This window comes from Ambystoma mexicanum, chromosome 9, assembly GCF_040938575.1.
Source record: "Ambystoma mexicanum isolate Mex_15411 chromosome 9, UKY_AmexF1_1, whole genome shotgun sequence".
Taxonomy (NCBI): Eukaryota; Metazoa; Chordata; class Amphibia; order Caudata; family Ambystomatidae; genus Ambystoma; species Ambystoma mexicanum.
This window is the reverse complement of record NC_090931.1, coordinates 1,130,928,854-1,130,941,996: the sequence shown is the minus strand read 5'-3', so window position 1 is coordinate 1,130,941,996 and position 13,143 is coordinate 1,130,928,854. Positions and strand designations below refer to the sequence as shown.

The window sequence follows — 13,143 nt, the reverse complement described above, 5'->3', positions numbered from 1 at the left end:
TAAACTTTAATTTAGGCATGGCAGCCATTTTGAATATAGTTCCTCTTTCTTTTTGCTTAAATCTATCCATCATTCATCCATCCATCCAATAAGGCACACGCAAGGTGATTTCTTTCTTTACACCTGTGACAATGAACGTGGTCCAGGAAGATTCTGTTCACTATCTGAAGACACTTAAATCACTTTGCAACAAGAACATGAATAGAAGTGCTTCCCAGTATTGTGGTTGGTACCTACGGTTGTAAGGTCTTCTTAACAGTGCTCTTGAAACATGAAATGGAAGAAAGTCTAGTGCCCTTTGAAAAACATTATTTAGAATCAGCCTTGTTTTGTGCAAATGTGGCTTATCCAATCAAAGATGAAAGTAGGTTGGCAGCCCACCTGTATATAAGTATAATGCTGTAAGTAGTGTTTTCCAGTGTAATCAAACCAGTGTCACAGAGGACTATGGTTTACGTGTTCAAAGGGACTGCACACTACTAATTATGCGCCTTGTGCTGATCAACCTTCAAGGCTTTTACAGGGTTTAGAACTTGTTTTGCCAACACCACACCAGCTGTATTATGTGTGGTTCTTTGAATGATGACGAGACAAGGTGACTCGCATTAACCCCCTTTACCCGTTCAATGCACACAGCAATCAAATAAATAAATAAATGTGGCACATTTACGATGCAGTACACAGATCAAGAGAAATAACATGAGTTTCCACGGATGCAAAAGGGCACATAGTGTGTTCTTATTTCCACACTGTGTATGCATGGCTCTACTGTGTGAGGCATACACCTGACCCAGAACCCTGCCAGCACAAGCGTGTGATTGTAGTCACACACATACTTGCTTCTTACATACGAACAGGAGTAATTGGAGCTTTGGCAGGTGCTTTAAGATACAATCAATTCAAATACTCGTCAGGCTGCCAGCATATTTACACACTCATTCATCCATGCCTCGGGAGGATAGCTCACCGGCAACGTGCTCGCCTTGGAAACAAGGCGGCGTGGAGCAACACAGGTTCGATCCCCGGGTCCGCGCTTAGAAACCTCTGGGTATTAAGCGCGTTATAAATAACCTATCATATCATATAATATCATGCACCACTGTAGCCAGTGCCAATTTTGTCAGATACTGAGGTCTGGTTTGTCTGCTAAAGTTCGGGGTTGTCCATTAGGCCATTCAATGGAAACCTTGTCTGCCCACCTCTAATGCAGCATACCAACAAAGACCCCATTGCGGTTTAAATTGTTTATATGACTTGCTACCTGTGTGAACGTAACAGTGCATTACTTAGGGTCAATTAGCATTGAGGTGGGCTTGTGAAAGGTTGGAGCACAGTACTTGTTAAATCAAAATTGCATGAAGCTATGCACCGTCTGTGGTGTGGGTCCTGCTCCTCGCCATGTTTCTCACCTGTCGAAATGAACCTGCTCTCCAAAGAGAGCAAGATAAGTGTACTGTAGAGGTCAATGAGACCCACGAGAGCATTAAAAGAGGCTCTCTAAATCTGGTGGGCCATGTGCACTGCATCTGATGAACTAAAAACAAGAAACCACCAGAATAGGTTGTGGCTGATATGCTCCAAGAGAGGGTGCAGAAATCAAAGTTTAGGGGGAGCAAAGATCATGTGACAAAACTTGATAAGAAACCATTGTTTTGGCTGCTCAATGAACATAAGCACAGCGTATCCCTTTATTTTAATGTCTTATTTTTTGTAATTCTTTATTTACATTTTGCAAAACAATAGACACAACTAACCAATAGGAAGCAGTCAATGAACATTCAAAATTCAAGTAGCAGTAAGTCAGAAGTCAGTAATTGTACTGCTTGCTTTTCTAGTGAGAATACTGACGTGAACATACAACAGAGGAGGGAGAACCAGGAATGGGTGGAGAATACCGCTTCTCACTCCAATCTTCAGCCCATGAGCCAGTGGAACGCTTAGTGAACCCCAGCTCACCTTAACCCTTAGATATCTGAGTCAAGTCTGCTAATATAAACCGTGCCTATATCCTCCCATGCGTAAGTGATACGGCACTACACAGCATCTTCTCGTGGCTACACAATGGGCCTGATTTACAAACGCGTATTTCAATGTGAAAATACAACTGAAAAACGCTTTGTAACTCAAGCCCAATAACTCATTTTCTTTTTCCCACTCGTTCAATTTTCCACACTGGCAGGACCATTTTCTTTTCCAACTTTACCACCCACCCTGACCACACCTTCTCTCATTCCCATCTAGCACTCTGCCAGGCGAGCATCCCAAAATAACCCAAATACCAGCATCCGCCTATAGTCCATTTTGGATGCGAGATGACCCAACTCTCTTTCAGCATCACACTAAATTCCCAGTCACAGGACCATAGCAGATGAGTAAAAGAAGGACCACTTTCACTACACACCAAGCAGTTGTCCTCCTCTGTCAACCACAGCTTGTGTAGTCGAGTTGGGTCGTGTATTCCTTTATTTCTTTCACTTACATCACACCATCTAGACAATTTAGTTGAATAGCAGATACACACTGTCACTTTTCATTTAGCAGTGGGTCCTTTTTGATTTCAGTAGTGATTTCGGCCAGCGTTTTCCTATTGATAAATATGGTAAAACCATATTTTCTGATAAGCAAGGAAAACGAATGCAATAATTGGCACAGTTGGTTAGTTTGCAGAGGTATGGTTGTGTTTTGCTTAGAGTTTGAGAGGTGTAAGCAGAGGGATGAGTTTTTTTTAGTGGGGTTGGATAGTGGTGATATTTTATCGTACCCCCAATCAGTTTGCCCACCTTCGGCACAAATCCCTGCTAGCTTTGTGCATTGTGGTGTGTTAGTGGACTCCCTCCTTTATTCTTCTTTGCAGGGTTTCGGTTTGTTTGCAGGGCTATTTCGTAGTGATACCTTCTCCACCTCCCATGTGTCAAGACTAATGGATGTCTACACCGCTTTGTCCCCTGACATATTCTTGTGTACAGCCACCATCACCTCCCTGGGTCCCTTGAGGTGGGGGACCTCATTCCTGCGCCCTTGAGCTGCCTGGGCCCCGTGTTTTATCTGTCTGGCCGCTACTCTTTCTCTTTAAATTCTAATTCCCTCTGTCTGTGGTTCATCTTAAGACGTTCCTATCCCTCTCCTTAGTTTCCGATAGGGCACTCTATGGGAATGGGTGCACCTCAGTCTCATGTCCGATTTGGGGTCTGTCTACTTCCCTACACTTCATTGTGGTCTGGCCAAGTCCCTTGCCTTGTCATTTCTGTGTTCATTCTATGGGGTGTGGGTGTTGCTCATTCGTTTTCGTCTTGTTCTGAGTTGAAGATCCAGGTTTTTAGGAGCTTTTTCAATTTTAGATGGTCCTTCATGTTTCATATTTCTCTCGGGAGGGAGTTCCACATTTTAGTGACTAGGCAAGAGAATACTGATCCACCAAGTGTTTTCCTTCTGTATGGTGTAGGTTCCAGGTGGATGTTGATGCTAGACCTGAGGGATCTGGTCAGCTGGTAAATGGTGATTTTCTTTTGTAAGAATTCTGCTTCTTGGCCGTGAATTGCTCTGTGTGTTATGCACATTGTTTTGAATGTAACCCATGTTTTGACTGGCAACCAATGTAGCATCTTTAACGCTGGAGTGATCAGGTCCCTTCGTGAGAGTTTGAGGAGATATCTGGCTGCTGCAGTCTGTATCCGTTGCAGTTTCTTCAATAGATAATCCGGCATTCCGAGGTATAGGCTGTTGGCGTAGTCTATACTGGGCATGATGAGGGAGATGATGGCCAGTGATTTGTGCATGAAGGACAGGAATGGTAGAATCTTTTTTATCGTGTGCAGGTGGAAGAAGCATTTCTTGCTTGTTGCTTTTACCTGTGGTTATAGGGTTTGCTCGTTTTCCATTAGGATTCCAAGGTTTTTGACAATTTTGGAATTTTAGAAATTATGGTCTTGATTTATATTTTGGCGGGATTTATTTGACTTTGAAATTCTATTTTGCACATAATTGTAGGTGTATTTGTTTGAACCAAAATAAAGTATGACATGATGATGATGATGAACAGAAAAGTAGGTGAACATGGACTGTTTGTTTCTTGAACTGGTTTAAACCGTTTTAAGATGAACCCCCTCTCTGTTTAGTGATTTTTGGGGTGAGGGTTGGCCTATTAGGAACCTGAAACAGTCATTATGTTGCTTGACCCTCATTTTTTTGCGGTTCATCATTTCATTCTCACTTCTATTCACTTGTTCTTTGTCTCTCTTTTCTGTGCCGTTACTGGTTTTGTCATCATATCCTGATGTTTACCAGTTTATAAGTATTTGTGAATTGCCTTGTCATAAGGCACTATATATGCAAAATAAAACAAACCCTGAATTGTGATCAGGAGCATTATGTGGGGCAATGCAAGAGCTGTGAGTACTTAGCAATTACAGTGTGAGTAAAAGTACTGTTGTTTTATCCCATCAGGGGTGGAATTTCCTTGCATGTCTTGTAGCTATGCACAATTACATTAATGCTGGTGGCGATTGCACTGCATTAGTCGAATGCTAATCGAGTCGAAGATCTTGTAATGTAACCGTACAGTTGATCCCACACATTATGAAAGGGCCTCCGCTGTTAGGCAGATGGAGAAGTTGTGCGTGTGAGGAGCCTGGGCTTCCCAGAAGGGTGTGATGGACAGAAAACAGGTAGCACATTTGAACTGTCTATCTTGATTTACGAGACAGGGGTACGTGCCTGCTACTGTAGATAAATCACCTCCAGGGGCTACACTAGCAGGGGGGGGGCGTTTTAATCAACTTTTATCTTTGAACAGAGAGGCTCCTTTTAAGAAATAAATAACTTTATTTTAGGCAGCACATGCAAGCTGACCCGGCCAGCAGTTTCTTATTTTTTTGGAGGTTGGGAGGGGGGCAGTTGGGGGGCGGGCAAGGCCTAGAAGCCTGTCGATGCTAGATTTATCACCTAGCACTGAAGGTTCGCTGTACCAAGCGTGCACACCTGAAGTAACGCCTCTCCGAAGGAAGCCCTTATTGGATAGGGATGATTAAGACCACCCGCGTGGCATTTCATGGGAGATCAAAATGTTTTTCCCCAGGACACTTTCAGCTTTAGTTTTCAAAGTATGGACTCAATAGAACAGTAGTACTGCCTGTGGGGCCCAGATTACCGAAACCAGGAGGAGATGGGGAAGGTGGGAATATGAACATTTAAATGGGACAGTGTTCGCCAGCATTGCTGTCGATTCCACGTGGATGTGTAATGTGAGGTTCAGAGGTGTAAAGTTATTCACCCACAATTACACAACTTTTTGGCCAAGCAGACCAGATGCCTTAGGTCGACCTCGCAAACTGTACTGCATCAAGTCATCTGAAGCAGGTTCCTTTTGAGGTTTGATCTCTCTGCCACCTAGTCTCCTGACTTTGGAATGTAGCCCTCTTCTTCCATCTTCTCCCCTCACACCGCCACCCCTAGCAGCCCAGACTTGAATCCAACCACATGCAGTGTGTGCATGTACCTCCCATGGTTGGGGCGGGGGAAGGTCTTGCTACATATGTAGAAGATATAGGGAAACCAAGTCAGAGAGCCTAACCTGAAAGCAGGGTGAGCACCCCGCTGCTCCATCTGAATGTACACTTGTGTGGATACACTGAGTGCATTGAAATGCAAAACTATAATTATATATGGGGATTGCCACAGCTAAGGTAGTTGAGGAGAAGTCTGGCTGCTACATTCTGTATCCGTTGCAGTTTCTTCAATAGATAATCCGTCATTATACAATACTGGACACGATGAGGGAGATGATGGCCAGTGTTGTGTGCGTGAAGTACAGGAATGGTAGAATCTTTTTGATCGTGTGCAGGTGGAAGAAGCATTTCTTGACTATTGATTTTACTTATGGTTATAGGGTTAGGTCGTTTTCCATTAGGATTCCAAGGTCTTTGACAAATTTGGAATTTTAGAAGCACATCAGAAGGATGATTTTAAAATATGAAATTATGATCTTTTTTTATATTTTGGGGGGATTTAATTGACTTTGAAATTGTATTTTGCACATATTTTAGTGTGTATTTGTTTGAACCGAAATAAAGTATGACATGATGATGATGATGAACAGAAAAGTAGGTGAACATGGACTGTTCGTTTCTTGAACTGGTTTAAACCGTTTTAAGATGAACCCCCTCTCTGTTTAGTGATTTTTGGGGTGAGGGTTGGCCTATTAGGAACCTGAAACAGTCATTATTTTGCTTGACCCTCATTTTTTTGCGGTTCATCATTTCATTCTCACTTCTATTCACTTGTTCTTTGTCTCTCTTTTCTGTGCCGTTACTGGTTTTGTCATCATATCCTGATGTTTACCAGTTTATAAGTATTTGTGAATTGCCTTGTCATAAGGCACTATATATGCAAAATAAAACAAACCCTGAATTGTGATCAGGAGCATTATGTGGGGCAATGCAAGAGCTGTGAGTACTTAGCAATTACAGTGTGAGTAAAAGTACTGTTGTTTTATCCCATCAGGGGTGGAATTTCCTTGCATGTCTTATAACTATGCACAATTACATTAATGCTGGTGGCGATTGCACTGCATTAGTCGAATGCTAATCGAGTCGAAGATCTTGTAATGTAACCGTACAGTTGATCCCACACATCATGAAAGGGCCTCCGCTGTTAGGCAGATGGTGAAGTTGTGCGTGTGAGGAGCCTGGGCTTCCCAGAAGGGTGTGATGGACAGAAAACAGGTAGCACATTTGAACTGACTGTCCTGATTTACGGGACAGGGGCACGTGCCTGCTGCTGTAGATAAATCACCTCCAGGGGCTACACTAGCAGGGGAGGCGTTTTAATCAACTTTTATCTTTGAACTGGAAGGCTCCTTTTAAGAAATAAATAACTTTATTGGAGGCAGCACATGCAAGCTGACCCAGCCAGCATTTTCTTCATTTTTTGGAAGTGTGGGGTGAGGGAGCAGTTGGGGGGTGGGCAAGGCCTAGAAGCTTGGCGATGCTAGATTTATCACCTAGAACTGAAGGTTCGCTGTACCAAGCGTGCACACCTGAAGTAACGCCTCTCCGAAGGAAGCCCTTATTGGATAGGGATGATTAAGACCACCCGCGTGGCATTTCATGGGAGATCAAAATGATTTTCCCCAGGACACTTTCAGCTTTAGTTTTCAAAGTATGGAGTCAATAGAACAGTAGTACTGCTTGTGGGGTCCAGATTACAGAAACCAGGAGGAGATGGGGAAGGTGGGAATATGAACATTTAAATGGGACAGTGTTCGCCAGCATTTCTGTCGATTCCACGTGGATGTGTAATGTGAGGTTCAGAGGTGTAAAGTTATTTACCCAGAATTACACAACATTTTGGCCAAGCAGACCAGATGCCTTAGGTCGACCTCGCAAACTGTACTGCATCAAGTCATCTGAAGCAGGTTCCTTTTGAGGTTATATCTCTCTGCCACCAAGTCCCCTCACTTTGGAATGTAGCCCCCTTCTCCCACCTTCTCCCCTCACACTGCCACCCCAGCAGCCCAGACTTGAATCCAACCACATGCAGTGTGTGCATGTACCTCCCATGGTTGGGGCGTGGGAAGGTCTTGCTACAAATGTAGAAGGTATAGGGAAACCAAGTCAGAGACCCTAACATTTTTGTAATGACCCCCCCATGCCCTCCTCACCCAATGAGGAAGAATATTTTTGCAGCTGCCCCCACAAGCCATAACTGCTTATATTTTCTGTTAAAAGCAGGCACCATATTCTCATTTTAAAGAGCCTTGTGTCGCTCCCCACTCCCCCCCCCCCCCCGGACATGCCTTGGCACCTGTAGGGGGGCCAGCCCTACAGTTTGAAGACCACTGGAAGGTGAGAAACAAACATAGTAAACGGGGCTCGTAAGCCCCATTATGGCTAAAACTTGTATTTGATTTTCTGATCTTTTTTCTTTGTAAGCACCAACGGCGATGAGACGTGAACAAGTAATAGAAAATTGCTTCTGCTCTCAAAAACGATACAGTGCAGATGTACATCTGCCCTGCTCAAACTGCTAAACACAACTCTGGACAGTTGGAATGTTCTGGAACACTGAGAGTATGGCAGCCCGCCCCCACTCCCACAAATCCCACCTGTCTGAACTTATTAGGTTCAGATCGCAATAGAAGTTTGGTAGCTTCCAAATGATCAAAGCTCCTGTGACTTAAAGGGCCTGATTTACAAAACTATTTTACATTGGCGCAATCCCATTGACAAATGTGTAAATCAGTCCCTTAGCGTTGTTTGCTTTCCTTCTTTCCTCTCTATCTGGTGACCCGGCTTGCCAGAGGTGGAGGGCAGATATGTTAAAACAGAGAACAATCCACCCGGCCCAAAGGACACATTCATTTTGACCTCCTTTGCGTAAGACATACGCCACCAGGGCCCTCTTGTGAGATATATAAAGCCATGCACACTAAATGCTTTTAAGGGTTTATCACATTAGCATGTTTGACATGTTATGACTCTGGAAATTTAAATCTATAAAACGGATCAGGTGAAAAGTATAATATAATATTACAAGGATTGCTCTAAAAATATGTGAGGATTACTTCAAAAGCACATTATAAATGGGGCATGTATAGAAGTTAGACAAATAGCGCTTTCATTTTTGTATGTCAATACAAAGATGGTCAAGCAATTTAAAGATGTGTGCATTCTTATTTTGATTACTGTGATAATGTAAATATACCTGTTATTTTATGTTAAAGGATATTTATACTGCACACTGTTACCACCAGAGTGGTCCCCTGGCACTCTGCAGGGTCTGAAAAGAAAGAGATAGGGTAAGTTAGTAGGACTGAGTGGGAGAAAAGAGCAAGTGAGCTGTGATGTTGTAGTGGGGAAATTATTGACTAGACAGCATGTTCAAACTCTGCCCCCTGCCCCCTTCAGAAATAATAAAATTATAAGATAAGAAAGGACACATTTGAAACTGCACTTTACATTCTCCTGGAAATGCAGCTGGCACAAAGGAATGTTATTTTGCGCCACACAAGTAGGGAACAGACAAGGCATTAGCTTGCACAATTAGTGTGTTTTAATATAGTATAGATTAGGTGACAGGAAGGTGCGTACACGAGATAGGAACTCACTACACAAGTAGGGCAGAACAACTGCAGGCAGATAAGGTTGCTGACACCCATTGGGAGAAATATAAAGTGATATGCATGCACCAGAAATTCGATAGATAGCAAAATAAATGCAAAATAAATGTGTCCTGCAGAGGAAAATAATGTGACAAGATGTTGCCATTTTAAAACTGTACCAAATACAGCAGATAATAAAACACGGCAGCTTTAAGAGAGGACCCAGCTAAGCACGCTATTTGAACAAATACATTTAATGCAGGAAAATGGTGTGACCAGCTAGATAGTAGCTGCTTCCAAGGAATGTGAAGGCCCAAAAGACTGTAAGGGAGGGTTACATGGTGGAACAAGATACCATTGTGTGCATCCAGCTGTCAAGGTAAATCAAGTTGCGATTACACGGCAGACTATTTGAAGTCTATGGGATGAACTGAACATTCCAGGAAATTTCATAAGCAGTTGGCAGATTAATGTCTCAGCGATCGCCTAGGTGTGACAGAGAAACACGTATACGGCCAAAAGACAAAAAAGTTCTGCGCACGTGGTGAAAGCAGCAGGGTTCATAATAATAGTTATTCATAAATGAGTCAAAAACAGAATGGTGGTTACTGTTGCGAGGATAGGAGGGCCGGAATTATTCAAAGTTGGTCCTTGAAACTCAGACATCATGGTGGAGATAACATGGGCTGTTTTATTTAATTAAGAACAAACACAATACACTTACCCTCTCTTCCCATCTACATAAAGCATGTCATCATGCTGCCAGTTCACAGAGAGTTGTTACCCCATGTTAACCGATAAACTCATGTCCTTTTTCACCGCAGAAGTAATTTAGAACCTACCAATAATATTCAATAATATTCAAGCATGATGATGTAGCAAATTTTTATGGGATGGTTTATGGGTGGGATTTTAGATAAAGGATTGTCCAATAATTACTGTTGGACACATATAATTATTTATGTAGCTTAGTAATGGCTATAAAAACTGCTGTTGAAATGTGGAGAAAAATCTTGAGTGAGAGTTTGGCTGTTAATCGTGTTGTTCAATCAGTTTTTCATTGCAATTAAGGCTGGGTTACCTTGCATTTGGCATACCACAATCCACTCTTTGTTGTACCTTTATTGTCAAATACCAGTTGGAGGGCTATTTGGTTCTTGACATCTGTTTCAGTGTGTTTTCCGGCTGGTATACTTCATGTGCTGTTGTGTGAGGCTATGTGTGGTTTGTTTTGTTGTTACGGTGTAGAGAAGTGCATGCAGTTGGCTGTGCTTAGTTCAGAGTTTGAGAGGTGTACGCAGAGAGGTGAGTTTTTTTATTAGTAGGGTTGGTTAGTGGCATTGCTATCTAGATGGGGCACATGCTGATATCCACAAATCCATCTAGATGTGATGCATGCTAATCTTCAAACAGATATGACTCAAGGCCACTCTTCAAAATTCTGTCTGGCTGTGATGCAAGTTAATATTGACAATTCTGTCTAGATATGACAGAGGCTAATCTTAACAGTTCTGTCTAGATGTGACGCTAGCTAATATTCACAATTCTGTGTGGATGTGATGCAAGCAAATATTCACAATTCTGTCCAGATGTGACGCTAGCTGATATTCACAATTCTGTCTAGATGTGACACAAGCTAATATTCATAATTCTGTCTAGATGTAACGCTGGCTAATTATCACAGTTCTATCTAGATGTGGCACATGCTAATCTTCACAATTCTGTCTAGATGTGGCACATGCTAATCTTCACAATTCTGTCTAGATTTGACACAGGCTAATCTTCACAGTTCTGTCTGGATGTGATGGAAACAAATATTCACAATTCTGTCTGTATGTGACACAGGCTAATATTCAAAATTCTGTCTAGATGTAATGCAAGCTAGTATGTACAATTCTGTCTAGATGTGACACAGGCTAATCTTCATAGTTCTGTCTAGATGTGACGCAAGCTAATATTCACAATTCTACTCCATCCATAACTTCCCAAAATATAAACTGTGGCTGACTTACCCAATTGGCTTTATGCAAAGTATGGCAATCATACACATTAAGGCTAGAAACAGAAGGCTACCTTATACAAGTGGGGTAAATGCTGACTATGGCTGATAAGCAAAAATTAGGCAGAGTGCCTTGGGAGTAGGATATTGGATATTGGATAATGAGACAGGTGGGGTAGTTAATGGAGTACAGTAATGGCTGTACCCCCTACCTACACTGCGTTTACCTTATCAGTCGCTGCTGGTTGACAGCTGCAGACTTCCCAGGCCATCAACAGTGCATATGCCTATTGCTGTTCTTGAAAATGAATGACCCTGCTTATGAAGTTGTTGTATTGCTGTGAAACGCGTGTTTTTGTGTGACGTTTTACAATGATTGACTAAAAAGCACAACATCTACTTTTCAGTCCCATTGATTGTCATACCTGTTTTAATTTAATGCATGTTCACCAAATCTAACCAAAACAGCTAGACCAATGCATTCTTAGGAAAGTTGGGAGCGCCGCTTTGCATGCTAACATGCCCCATTCTTGTTGGGGAATGCTACTCCAGTCCTGCTCATAACTCTGCATTCTGGAACTAGTTTCCCAAGCTTTAAAATGGGGAGATCCGGGACTACAAGTCCCATAATGCAGAGTTGTAACCAGGGTTGGACTAGCATCTTCCTAATGGAATGGGGTATGCTGGCACGTAAACGCCTCACCTTTCCTGACAGCCTTCGGAATTTACAGAGTGAATGCATTATTTGGGAGAGGTAAGCTGGTGACTTTCTTCTTCTGACAACTGCAGTGAGGCACTAGATCCCGACCCTCAAAGAAAGAAGTGGCTGTGGCTTCCCACCTCTTGCGCATGCCCCTGTGCTTTCTGTGCAGCATGGGCCTACTCTTTTAATGGAGGTGGGTGCAACACCCTACATCTCCTGAGCACATGGTTTAACACTGCAGTAATTTAAGAAAGGACAGTCGTGTTCTCTGTCTCTGCTGACAGTCTATGTTTCGTTATAAAGCAAACACGACTTCCAGGTTTATTTTACAGGCCACAGTAGCCATAACAGGCCAAATTCATGGGATTTGTTTTACCTGTGAATGTTTCCCCTTACCTGTCCCTTAATTCATGGGTATGACGTAATTGCTGTGAGCTACGAATTTTGATACTGCTTCTAAACTCACATTAAAACAGTAAATGCAATGTATGTACATTTATACAATGAACCCTGCGGCATCTGCATGGGTATTCCCTCTGCCCTTACTCTGCCTCAATGCCTCGAGTGATCCGGAAGCCTCTCATTGTAAAGACTCACTTTTTCTTATCTGTGATTTATTTCTGCAGAATTCAATGGGAAGCATCTGGTTGAACACATCACACACTCCTGAAATTACTGGCCATGGAGAGATTCCCTTTTCAGGTTTGATTTTTCATTTTTTTTTTAAACTATGTTTCATGTCTCTTGTGACTTCCTGTAGTACATGTCTTCATTGCCATAATCAAAATCAGGTTTGGAAACCTGATCCAGACTTACACTAATTATGTTTTTTTGTTGTTCAGTATTAGTAGCAATGGGCCTGAATCACAGAAGGTTTTATACTGGCACAATTCCATTGAAAAACGCTCTGTGAATCAGGCCCCACGTGTTTGCCGATCAGTCCAAAGGTTACTTACTCTTTGATGCCATTAGGAATGAGTGTTCAATAACTTTCCCTTCACCTCCATTTCTCATGAATTACATTTCTCTTTGACCTTTTGTCTTGTTCTTCTCTTTTGACCATATGTGCTGGATTTATAGAAATCTGTTTCTTAGGTATCCTTCTCTGATGTCATCCAGGACCTCCCCTTTCACATGCAGATTTTAGAAATCACCCTTATAACAAATGCTGGAAGAGGCTCAGCACTGCACCGGATGTTAGACCTCTAGTTTGCTTTCTACTCCGGTGACTCCGGTGAACGCTCTTCCGTCGTCTCTTGTGCGTCGTATTGTGAATTGCAAGCTAGTGGCCCCTTCAGTGAGACCAAGATATGAAAAGGAACTTATTTGCAAAAATGAACAATG

General features: G+C 42.4%; 1 protein-coding gene across 1 annotated transcript in view; it reads left to right on the top strand.

Annotated features, from left to right (window-relative positions):
• LYPD6 (LY6/PLAUR domain containing 6) overlaps positions 1-13,143 on the top strand; it is a 290,041-nt gene that overhangs the window by 68,062 nt on the left and 208,836 nt on the right. The window contains exon 2 of the mRNA XM_069616496.1: positions 12,426-12,501. The gene's annotated coding sequence lies outside the window, so the exon portion shown is untranslated. The remainder of the gene's footprint in view (positions 1-12,425; positions 12,502-13,143) is intronic.